Here is a 10,861-nt window from a genome sequence, read left to right on the forward strand (position 1 = left end):
AGACTATCATTGTCGGTTTAGAATACTCAGTTGCTTATTAGATAAATTGTATGAAACATAAAGGAAATATAAGACCTCTAAAGAACTTTGACAAGCTTTAGAAGAAATCTATATCTGAGATAATAAGAGGGCTATGAGTTCACCATTTCAGACTTCCATAATTTAAAAATAATGGACAACATACCTATCAATGATCAGTTTTATCAGTTTCAAATTTTAGTCTAAGAGATTTATAGAGGGGGATCAACTCTTGATGAAACCTATTAAAGTATCATGCTTGATAGATAAACTTCTATCCTCTTGATTTCAGTTTGTCCATGACCTTAGAAGATCCCATCTTCTCTCTCTCTTAGGCCTGTTCTTTATCCATTAGGATAGAGGATCAGTGTAGATTTAGAGAAATTCAAAAAATTTAAGAAAACTAGCTTAAAGCTTAGGTTAATCTTACTGAATCTCAAAATTTAAATCCTAAGGGTCAAAATTATAGAGGTCATAACCCAAATTTTCAAACCAAAAGCATGAACTTTAAGAGAAGCGATAAACTTAGGTACCAAAATTAAAAACCTAGACCTAACAATCAAGTCCATAGACCTAAGGAATAAAGTGATGAGAGGTTCTGCTTCATCTGTAGTTGAGACAATCATCTCACACCTTAGGGTGCATTTGGTTAGCTATTAAAAAAGTATTTTTTTTATTTTTTGATTTAAAAAAATAAAAATCAAAAAATAATATTTGGTAACACCATGAAAAGCAAAAAATAAAAATCAAAATAATCAAAATATTATTTTATATGCAAAGCAAAAATTTTTTGCTTTGCAAAATTTATTTTTCTGCTTTTTTTTTGCTTCTCCACATCTAAAATGCCAAACCAAAAAGTAAAAAGTCCGAATCCTTCTCCCTCATCGAGCTCTTCACCTCTCCATCTCCTTCTCCCTCCCTTCTTGAACTCTTCTCCCTCGTCGAGCTTTTCACCTGCCATTTTCAAACATTATTTTTTGCTTTATAGCAATGTAGTTACCATACATACTTTTTGCTTTTTTGCTTGTACTCAATAATAAAAAATAAAAAAAAATATTTTTTAAAAATCAAAAATTAAAAAGTATAACCAAATGCACCCTTAGTATTTCTACATAAAAAATAGAAGATTGTCTCCAAAAAGAAGAATACGAAAAATCAACATCAACCTAGACCTCAGGTTAACATGATCGAAGAAGAATCATCTTCTTTTAGATCAATTTCTTTTACTCCCTCTATTAATTTAACTTATTTAGATTCAAATGATGGTTATATCCAAGCCAACAACCATATCTATAATGATAGGTCCTAGTTTTCCTTATATATCAAGGATTAAGTGGAAGAAAAGTGTGACCATGGGTGGCGGACAACTATCAAAGTACTAGAAAGTAAAATAATTAATCTAAAATTTATTTTAAAAAATATTTTAACTTTTCAAAATGTGCAGCATGTACCGACCATAAGAAGAAACTTATTAAGTGGTTCTCTACTTATTCAGTTAGATTGTAAGATTATTTTATAATTCAATAAAGTTGTAATTTCTCAAAGAGATATATTTATTGGAAAAGGCTTTGTATCCGAATGATTATTCAAATTGAATGTAATTTCTTCTTCAAAAATTAATGAAAGTACAATCATTTCTTCTACATCTCTTGTGTTAAATTCTGAATTTTGTGAAACTTGACATGAAAGATTGGATCATATCAATCTTAGATCAATTAATAAAATATCTAATCTTAATCTAATTTTAAAAGTAAACAACGAACATAATTTAAAGTGTGAAGTTTGTGTTTAATCTAAATAGTCTAGAAAATCTTTCAAGTCTGTGGCTTTAAAAATACTTAAATTCTTGAACTTATTCATAGTGATATTTGTGATTCCAATAGAGGACCAACCCATGACAGTAATCATTATTTTATAATTTTTATTGATGATTTCTCTAAATTTTGCCATACCTATCTTTTGAAGACTAAGGATTCTTTAACAAGTTTAAGGTTTACACAGTAATAGCTGAAAACCAACTTAAAACAAGAATTGAAATCCTAAAGTCTGATCGAGGAGGTGAATATACTTCAAATAAATTGACTTTATTCTACGAAGAAAATGAGATAATTTATGAAACCACTATTCCTTATTCTCCTCAATCAAATGATATTGCTGAGAGAAAGAATCGAACCCTATTGAACATGCACTACCAGAAATCAACCTTTAAGCAAGAAACAAAATCTCTTGATGAAAGTCAAAAATCCCTTGGTAAAAAGATTCACCGAGGGATTTTCAAGAAAAAATTTTTTCTTGAAATATATGATGTTAATAAAAGTCTCCCTCAGAAATCCCTCAATAATTATCGAGGGATTGAAAAATTTTAGTGAGGGAATTTTTTGTGATGAAAGTGAAGGTCATTTGCCTAGAATCGATCATTTTTCAAGAGATTTACTAATCAAAATGTCCTTAAAAATCCCTCGATAATTGCCAAGAGATCCATCAAGCGAATATTCCTTACTAAAAATTGATCAGTTGAATGATTTGTGAGAAAGTTATCCCTCACAGATCCCTCAGTGATAACCCTCGGCGGTCCCTTGGTGATTGTTTAAGATTTGTTAAATAGTCCCTTGATAATTTCTTAATAAAGTTTCCATCTAACATTCTATTTTTCTTGCAGATCCCTTAGTAAAGCTTCCACCTGGAAGACTATTTTGTAAATATAGTAGAAAGGTTAGCTATATATATCCTAATTCTCAATATATCAACCATAACTTAATATTTTATAGTACAAAATAAACAACAACATATTTGAACAAATAAATTTCAGTAAAGCTTCCACAAAATATAAGTTTAGCATCCATCAAAGTTTCAATCCATAAGTAAATATATCACATCAAAATATTAAACAATTCAACTCTAATTACTATCCAACATCAAACATAAAACTATACCTAATAAGTTCATAATCAAACATCAATCACATGGAGGATCAGTTGGAGGGGGACCTGGCTCGGTTCCTTCTTGTGGAGGAGATGGCAATTGCTCAGATGATGTAAAACCAAGAGTAGATATAAGAGATTGCAGTATCTCTCTATGTTAAGGGTTCATCAAAGCCGTTACAATATGCTTCTGCGTTATCTCCATAGCTCCTTGGGCAACAGAGTTAGCGGTGGATGCACTCCTTGAAGGCCTGCTTGGTTCATGAGAAGTAGAGCATGATGTAGGAGTCCTCGCGAGTACACTGAATGAATATGCATGCGGTCCAAATCTATACACTTTATTTTTAGAAACACCTCCTGTGGCTTCCACCCACACAGTAGCATCAAATAAAGGTTATGAATCAATCTTTGAGTTGTATTTTTTTATAAAAGCAACCTTATATGCCTCCTACAACCAAACATTAAAAAAGTTTAGATCTTTAAAAAAAAATTGAATTAATAAATATCTCTATTTCATGGATAATATGCATAAAAATAAGATAAACAAAACAACAATAATTTATCTATTTATGTAATATCCCAACTCCATGAACCTAAATATCTAAAATCTATTGGATATTTCTCAAAAATTTAACAAAGTTTATCTTAAAACTATGACTTTCCAAAATAACAAACACACAACCTGTTAATAATGTGAACTAACCATTCAATTTATTATCCAACCATTCAATACTTATGGATATAATTATGGATACACATATGTTAATATATATTAACATATAGATATATTTAGATATAAAATTGAGAATCTATGCTAATTTTTTTGGATTTTGCATCCACGAACTCTTCTGTCCCTTTCTTCTTATGGGTGTGATCAAAAAGCATTGCAATGATAAGTTTTGCACCATTCTCTTGTATCTACAATAAGTTATTATATCATAAATATATGATTGAATATAAATATAAATAATAATAAAAAAATACTTAATAAATTATCATCCTTCTCTTATGCATCACAAAGAGAACAGAACCCGCTGAATACTTAGTGATCGTCCCTCTTTTTGCTTCATTTGATTTTTTTTAGTAGCTTTAGACTTCTCCTGCCACTTATCCTTAAGCCAATGCCTCTGACACAACTCATCCCATATATCTTGCTTCATCCAACTTGGATGAACTTTGTCGATTGTGTCTACAAATGTGGCTCATGGATTCATTTCTTTTATCTCATCAATACATTTTTTTCGTGCCTCACTCATTATGCCAGTAAGTAGACATCTACTGATACTCACCTAATATTTTCTAATATTATAATCTTCTGCTGGAGACCATCGTACCTTGCCTGCAAAATATATCGAAGACTTATGCTATGTTATTATAATAACTTACATTATGAACTAAGTAAAAGCCTAATACATCACCTCAAATTTGCATAATAACTCATCCTTGGTTGTTTGCTTCACCATTCTCCACAAAGACTAAGCTTCTTTAAAGCACTGCTTTAGCCAAAAACTCATCTGATGTGACACTTTAGACTCGACAAATCTACACATAAGCCATCAACCAAATTAATCATACAAAATAATAATAAAAATAAATATCAAATAAGAATATATAATTATAAAATTTACTTATTCATTTTCACTGTGATGGAAACTTTATCTGCTTCAATGGTTGACTCAGGAGCTGGCTGGTTCAGTCCTCTTGTACGCATAGAATCAATAGAACCTATATTGTCCGATACATGAGGTGAAGGATTGATAGGGTGCTCCTCCATGGGCAATGAGCCATACCCCTCAACAAACAGAGGTGTGTCAAATAGCCTACAGGTAGACCGTTGTAGATGTCTCCCACTATCCCCATCATGTTCATCTTGAAGCTATTGTCTGGATGCATCTCTTCCTCTACCACTCCTTTGACCAAGTCTGGATGCTCCACCGCATATCATTGTCCATGTTCATATATAAAGATTAGATGCAAATATTATATATTATGAATCTAACTTAAGATCATATATATTATTTGCAATAATATATATGGTGTGATTTAACCTCTCAATCGTCGGTTTCCCCATCCGAGGACTCCCTCGTCTTTGTCTTTCCTTTTAGTCGTCTATTTCGGATACAGAATTGGTGATTCTAGACATTTCATTTTCTTCTTCTGTGGTGCAGGCCTACGCTATTTGTCTTGCAAACAATCCATTCTTCCAAAATGAAAGTCATAGTGCTACTCAAACTCATAATATAGGCACAGATCAAATAGTCAAAATAAATATTTGATAAATTATGATCAAAATTATCCAAAATATATATAATTATAAACAATCCAATATGATAATACATTACACGGCAACTAAATTTAAATATAAATAGCAATATTATATAAATCAATCATTAACACTGTTAGGCAACTCAAACTTATTTTCTTCCTCGTTAGACTCATCATTGTCTTCAAATTCTTCTTCTTCCTCATCCTCTACATCCTCTTCAACCTCCTCTTCTTCTTCCTCTTCCTCTTCCTCTTCTACCAATGCTTCTTCTAATCTTTGTCACAACTTACGTATCTCATCATCATCAAGCATTTCATACTGAGAGAAATCAACTAGCAAATTAGGTGCGTAAAGTTTTTCATTAGCCGAACCTACAGATGGGTTTGCGATATCATCCTCTTGATACATATCAATATCCAAAGATATATTGTCATCACCTGTATCTACTAAAGGGATATTAAAAAAATTTCTAGCTTTAGCTTTACATACCGCCCACAATCAGATGTCTCCTTCTATTGCATGGATAAGGGGTGTAATATACTTGATGTGCTTATTGTGCCAATACAAAAAGTTCATTGATATTCAATCATGATTTATGGTGCATATCCATGAGACCATGATCATGATGCACTCTTATGCCTCTCTCAGTGTCATATCGATCATATCTAAATAACACTACCTTGTTTCCAGCACCATAATAAGTTAACTCCAAAATCTCAGTTAACATGCCATAATAATCATGTTCAAAGTTATTATAACAACTCCCTTTTACACGCATATCACTGTTTATTATTTGTTTATTGATGCCATATTCAAGTGTGTGGAATTTGAAATTGTTGACAAAATATCTTTTGAAAGTTGTAACTCCTGGACTTGAACCTTGTGCTATATCCACGATACGCCGATCAATTCCATACCTCTCACTCTTCATCTATTTTCAAGAAATAATTATCACAATCATTTAACTTAAGGATGATCAACAAAAAAAATATTATATAGAGTACAAGATCAACTTAACCAAATTTTTCAACCATCTTATAAACTTCCACTCACATACTCTCTCAACTTCTGCATCGATAATATAAAGTGAGCATGCTCTAATATGCAACTCATATCGACTGTACTTATGTTAGTCAGACATAATTAATCTAAATAATTTAATATTTGATATACATTATAAATAAAAAAAATAGAATACTTACTCTATAAATGGTCCAAGCTCTTCATAATTAAGCAACACATAAATATGTGCAGCATCATACTTTTCATCAGTCATTAACCTATAAGACATAATTATTTCTATTGGCCGTCCAAGATGCAAAAAGATAAAAAGACATCCTGAAAGCCCCATATCTCTCCCATTATCATTTCGTGGGACTTGAGTCAACCTTGTTTGTACCTCAGGCTCAAAATAATATGAGCAAGAAGAGCTGATTTCCTCGATAGCATAAGCCTCACATATTGAACCCTCGACAGAAGACTTATTTCGTACCATATTCTTCAAATAGAATATATACCTAAACAACATCAATTTCACTAATATAAGATATAAAAAATTTAACAAACTATATACTATGAATAAAGGATAGTACCACTCAAACAAGTACATCCATCTAAATTGATTTAATCCTCCAACTTTTGCTTCATAAGCCAAGTGAACTGATAAATATTCCATGGAACTAAAGAAAGCGGGAGGAAAGATTTTCTCCAACTTACATAAGGTTTCAACAATATTTTTTTCTAAGATCTCCATATGCTTAACCTGAATGATAGTAGAGCATATATCCCGAAAGAAATGATATAGCTCAGTTATCACATCCTATACTGGAGGTGGCATCATACCCCGAAAAGTAATAGGGAGCAATCTCTCCATAAGTATATGGCAGTCATGACTTTTTAACCCATAAAACTTATAATCCTCAATATTCATACATCGAGATATGTTTGAGGCATAGCCATCGGAAAGTTTCAATTCCTTCAACCAATTACAAATGTCTGTTTGCTAGTCAATGGTCAACACATACAAGGCTCTAGGTTTGCAAAGCCTATCATTATATGACTTCAAGTGCAAATGAGCCCTATTGCAATATCTTTCTAAATCTTTTCTTGCCTTTGCATTATCTTTGATTTTGCTCCTAATGTCCATTACTGTGTTAAAGATATTCTCAAACACATTTTTCTTTATATGCATGACATCAAGGTTATGTTTGATTAGATTTGTATACCAATAAGGCAACTCTCAAAATATACTTTTTTTCACATAATTATGTTCAACACCAAATTCAAGTAGCTTTTGTTTGACATGCTGCGTGCCAAATGTGATATCTGAAAGCATACACACTCTGTTTAATATTTCTTCACTAGATAATCGAGGAGGGGGCATATCTCTCTCAACTCGATCATGAAAAAAACATTCCGTTGTCTCTTGTATTGATGATCAAGAGATAAAAACTGACGGTGGCAGTCAAAAAATGATGTCTTGCTTCCACTTTTTAGGGTGAATGCCTTAATGCACTCCATACAATAAGGATATGATAGTCTCCTATGTGTGCTCCATCCATACAGCATGTCATATGCAGAAAAATCACTAATTATCTATAGAAGTATTGTTTTCATCTGAAAATTCTATCTTCTACTCACATTATAAATATTTACCTCCACTCTCCATAACTGCTTCAGCTCATCAATTAGAGACCTTAGGAATACATCAATATTTCTATTTGGACTCTTCGAGCCTGGTATCACCATATTTAAAAAAATATACTACCGCTTGAGGCACATCTGTGGAAGTAAATTATATACAGTAATCAGAACAGACCAACATGAATAAGGTGTTGATGAATGTCCAAAAGGATTGGATCCATCAATACATAATCCCAAATGCACATTCTTCAGATCGGATGCAAAGTCAGGATGAATTCTATCAAAATACTTTCATACCTCACTATCACATGAGTGTGCCATAAAACCATCCATACACCTATTTGAAGTATGCCAAGTCATATGTTGTGCTGTTTTTGATGACATAAACAACCTTTGAAGCCTATCAGTTAGTGGAAGATATGGTAGTACTTTAAAAGGGATATTCTTTGCCCTTATATCATAATCATTTCTTCTAGGTTTTCACCAAGCATGACCACAAACACTGCATTCTGTCTTTGTCTCATCTTCTAAATAATACAACATATACATATTAGGACACACATCAATCTTTTGATAGCCAAGGCCAAGCTTCCCCATTATTTTTTTTGTTTCATAGAAATTTTCTACTAGCTTCTCATCTTCTGGTAACAAATTCTTGACAATCGATAAAAGACGAACATAATAATTTTCACTCATATTGAATTCAGACTTACAATTTAAAAATTATGACATCGCAGATAGTTTAGTGTGCTTCTAACAATCCTCCTATAATGGCTCATCTACTGCTCTCAATAAAAAATAGAATTTCTCATCATGTGGATTCGAGGGTTCACGCACATCATAACCCTCCTTGTTGGTGATCTCCATATTCGATTGCAATTCTTAAAATTATGGACCAAACCCTTCTACTACCGACTTTTTGTATGGATTAATATCATCTTTTGAAGATTCTTTGACGTGATCATAAGTCTCACCATGTGGAGTCCATACGGCATAGTGCTCATCAAAATCTTTATAGTAAAGATGCAAAATCACTTCGTCTCTAATGCCAAACTTTAAGTTACGACACTTTGAATATGAACATCTAATTTTATTTCCATCTATATTTTGAGGTTATGAAAATACAAACCGAAGGAATCTTTCAACTCCTTCCTTAAATTCATCAGTGACATATCCATTTCTCAAATGATTATACATCCAACTATGATCTCTCGATATATTGTGTCTTTTTTACTAATATAAATCAATGTATAGTCAGCACTTATATACAAATTATAAAATTTATCAAAAATTATTAAGTATATCTATTTAGAAATAATAATATAAATGATAACTATAAATGGCAATTGGATCACAAATGGATTGGGCTAAATATGGGTTGGGTCCAAAAATATTATAATAAACAAAGTACAGAAAATACTACAAGTATGATAGACAAAATTCAAATAGTAAAATATAAATATTCCTCAACAAATATGATCGACCTTCTCCTACTCTAGTCCAAGTAACTTGTGCTTCACTAATTTCTTCTAAATCTGCAACCAACAAATTAAAAAAAATGGTTGACTGAATCAAAATTTCCAAATGCAATGCATATTTATAGAATTTGCTTTTGTTAAAAATATTAAGTAATTAAAAAAATTATTGAAAAAAAATGAAGTATTAACGAGTACAAGTATAAATTAATTAGTAAAACTCATTATGGTATAGAAAGAGAACCCATCCTAAACTAGTTATACCCTACCCAAATCTAAACCCATATAAAATCTAACTATCCCAACCCATCTCAAACTCGATTATAAAATTAACCAAAAATTTCAAACCCATCGCATTTAAAATTGATATACCCACCGAGTATCAGAACCCAAAGTGAAAACGAGATCTGTCAGCTGAGAACCCATTCTATTTTTTCCTTTATTTTCTATCATTTTTTTTTCTTTTTCTCCTATTTTTCTTTTGTTTCTTCTATCCTCGGGTGGGAGTCTTTTCCATCTTCAAGAATCTCAATGGGGTGGAAGGCTTAGCTCTCAAAACCAAAAAGGACCAACTCTCATGCTCTCAAAACCTCACAAAACAATGTCCTTTTTTTTCTATTTTTTTGCATCCTTAAGAGTCTCAAACAAGTGGGAGCTTTCCATCCTCAGGAGTCTCAAATGAAATGAACCAACTCATATGAGCCAAAAAGGACCAACTCATGCTCTCAAAACCTCATGGAATCTAAGAAAATCCTTCATCTCCTATAGGTGCTCTCCTTCCCTACTGATCTCTAAAGAAAAAGAATGAAATAAAAAAAGATCCCATCTCCCTCAGTGCTTCTTGGCTCTTAAAACCAAATGGGACCAACTCACGTATGCTTTTCCATCCTCAGGGTGGGAGGAAAGGGACCAACTCACGCTCTCAAAACCTCACAGAACCTAACAAAACCCTCCATCTTCCTCAGGTGCTCTCAAATCCTCACAGAACCTAAGAAAATGCTCCATCTTCCTCAGGTGCTCTCCTTCCCCATGGATCTCCAAAGAAATAAAATAAAATAAAATAAAATAAAAAATCCCATCTTCCTTAGGTGCTCTCCTTTCCCATGGATCACCGAAAAAAGAGAATGAAAAAAAAAATAATACATATAGGAAAAACTCTTATCTTTCAATTTTTCTATTTTTTCTATATTTTCTACTGCTTTTTCCTTTGTTTTTCATTGGTTTTCCCTATGCTCTCTTCATCTCAGGAATTTCAATCGGGTGGAAGGCTTGGAGCAGCTGCATACGAAAGCTTAGGCTTCTGCTTGAGAAGAACCAAAAAGGACTTAACTGGGTACTGGGAAGCTTAAGCACCTGAATAGGGAAGCTTAGATGTGCACTAGGTCCAAGTGAAGCAGATAAATTCTGGAGCATCTACATGCTAGAGAGCACGCAATCATGAGTCGATGAAATATAAAGGGTAATGTATTATATATAGAGACCTTCGCTCAGAAGAGATGGAAAAGAAAATAATTTTTTTTAAAAAAAATTGATGGTGG

At 32.3% G+C, this 10,861-nt stretch overlaps 1 pseudogene; it reads right to left on the minus strand.

The window, feature by feature from the left end:
* Window positions 1-6,403: 6,403 nt before the first annotated feature.
* On the minus strand, window positions 6,404-8,715 carry LOC140856261 (uncharacterized; annotated as a pseudogene).
* Between the last annotated feature and the right edge of the window lie 2,146 nt (window positions 8,716-10,861).

The sequence above is a fragment of the Elaeis guineensis genome, chromosome 3, assembly GCF_000442705.2.
Source record: "Elaeis guineensis isolate ETL-2024a chromosome 3, EG11, whole genome shotgun sequence".
Taxonomy (NCBI): domain Eukaryota; kingdom Viridiplantae; phylum Streptophyta; class Magnoliopsida; order Arecales; family Arecaceae; genus Elaeis; species Elaeis guineensis.